Source organism: Lotus japonicus, chromosome 4, assembly GCF_012489685.1.
Source record: "Lotus japonicus ecotype B-129 chromosome 4, LjGifu_v1.2".
NCBI classification, from domain to species: domain Eukaryota; kingdom Viridiplantae; phylum Streptophyta; class Magnoliopsida; order Fabales; family Fabaceae; genus Lotus; species Lotus japonicus.
This window is the reverse complement of record NC_080044.1, coordinates 19898631-19901184: the sequence shown is the minus strand read 5'-3', so window position 1 is coordinate 19901184 and position 2554 is coordinate 19898631. Positions and strand designations below refer to the sequence as shown.

At 43.5% G+C, this 2554-nt stretch overlaps 1 pseudogene; it reads right to left on the bottom strand.

Annotated features, from left to right (window-relative positions):
- On the bottom strand, positions 1-2264 carry LOC130715865 (subtilisin-like protease SBT1.7; annotated as a pseudogene).
- Positions 2265-2554: the final 290 nt, after the last annotated feature.

Here is a 2554-nt window from a genome sequence, read left to right as displayed (position 1 = left end):
TCATAGTTCCCAACTAAATAAAATAGGACTTCGAACAATGTTCTTTCCATTAGACCATTCTAAATGTCCAAAACCTTGAGTTTGTTTCTGCTTCACACCTGATGTAGTGAATGTAACAGTATATGATTTTTTCTCATTTATTCCGAAGCTCAACACTTCTGGTTCAACTATGATCTTAACACCCGGGATAGTTGTCTGAACAGATACCTTGTATGTTCCTGCAGCACCCACATTGGTGAGAGTTCGCATTTGTTTAACCCGCGCAGCATAAAAAATCACTACAAATGAAGGGTAATTAAAGTAGTGTGCCTTTCCGTCACACACATATTTTCTCTTCGCGATGAGTTCAATCATTCTAGGAGTGTAGTCTATCGAACAGAGAAAATTCAGATAATCATCCACCGTCAAATCATAAATAAGCCCTGGGTTAAGTGCAAGGACAGGGTCCACATGTCCTGCGCCAAAATCTAACGGCGTCCCTGGTTTTCCAGTTGCACTGTCCAACAATGGCTTACCATTCTTGTAAGTCGAATAAGCTGTTGTCATCAACGCAGACCGAATCACGGCCGGACTCCAGTCAGGATGAGCCGCCTTAATCAAAGCTGCAATACCGCTCACGTGAGGGCATGCCATGGACGTGCCTGAGAGGATGTTAAAATCCACTCGCCTTTCATCAGAATCTAGAGCACTCGGACTCGCGTTCTTGGTAAATGCAGCTAAGATGTTGACACCTGGCGCAATCAAATCAGGCTTCAATATTTTTCTTGTGATAGAATTTGGGCCCCTGGAGCTGAACGTCGCAACCAAAGGGGAAGGCTCAATCCCGACTTTTGTCCCCTCAAACACAATCGTTGATGTCGGTTTTGGATCAGAAATCCAATACTTCTTGATGGCTTCGCCTGATTTTGCGTCCACCATAAGTGCCGGGAAAAGAAATGGATCCGCCCTTAGATCCCCCTCCCTCTTTGCGTCGTTGGCCAACACCATGCCCAAACCGCCTGCAGATTTCACCGCCTCTGCTTTCTCCATCCTATCGTCTATTCCGCGATCACACACCACAATCTTTCCCTTGACTTTTTGCGGCGACAAGTTTTCTGGCTCACAATTCTCTCCTATGCCCGCAGTCTTCTCGTAGATGAGTGGCAAAACAGGTTTATCAGGCAATTTGTTGCCACTGTAAAGAGACACACCAGAATAGTTTTTTCCATTTCCAAGGCTTACATATGCAGAGAAATCCCGATCAATTGTGCCAGCTCCTACCGTAATAATCCAAGGTGCCGTATTAGAGATAGAAGATGGTGCAGGACCATCGTTCCCGCCGGCGCAAGACACAACAATCCCATGCTCCATTGCCGAAAATGCTCCAACTGCGAGGCTATCTTTGTAGTAATCAGACGAATCACCTCCGAGCGACAAGGAAAGGACATTCACATTTCAACGATGGCTTGGTCTATCGCAGCCAATATGTCGGAAGTAGCACAACCATTCTTCCAGCAAACCTTATAGATGGCAACTCTAGCGCGTGGGGCCATCCCACGCGCCGTTCCAGCAGCATAACCGAAGAAGCTCGTGTTTTGCACCGGAGAGCCTGCAACAGTGCTAGCAGTGTGGCTTCCATGACCAGTATCGTCACGTGGAGAGAGAGAATATATATGTTCATCATTTGGGTCACTATTATAGAACCTGGCACCAATTAGTTTTTTGTTACAGTTGGCGGTTGTGAAATTTGCACCTATCTGGCATTTTCCTTTCCAGGTTTTGGGGATGGGTCCGTACCCGGTGTCGTCGAAGCTCTTGCTCTCTGGCCAAACACCTGAGTCTATAACCCCAATGATGATATCACTATGTCCTATGTTTGATTGGGTGAATGTGCTTGCAGTGATTTTATCCAGCCCGAGGAACAGTGGGGTTCGAGTTGTATGGAGCTTGTAGATTTCATCTGGCATCACCCTTAGAATCTCGTCTCTACTTTGTAGAAAATGAGCTTCCTCTGGTGTTAACCTTGTTGAGAATCCATGAATAGCTTTGTCATATGTGTAGATCATTTCTGCTGAGTCAGAAACTGACTTCAAAATTGATTCAAACCAAGCCGAGTGGTGATCAAAGCTTTCTGGCATTTGTGATTTGGCAGCATGTACTATGTAAGTACTCTTCTGGTTCTGGTTTGACGTGGTCTTCACGTTTCTCGCCAGAGACACATCACAGAGAACAAGAAACAAAAAAGATAGAGTGATCATAGCGAGAGATTTCTTAAATGTCTTCATGATAGTGATAGAATGTAGTGAGACTGTGCGAGAAATGTGTAACACCCCATTTTCTGTTATTAGGTTATATATTATTTTATTTTAATTAGTATTATGGTATATGGTAATTAAGTGATTTTATTAGATAATTAAGTGATTATGTGATATAGATAAATAAGGTTTTAGGGTTTAGTGTGAGTAATTGAGAGTGGGGCCCATTATATGACTATTTAAGGGTTAGGAGTGAAATAGAAAGAAAGAAAAGAAAAAAAATAAGGATTAGAAGAGAAGCAGAACAAGAAACACGTGAA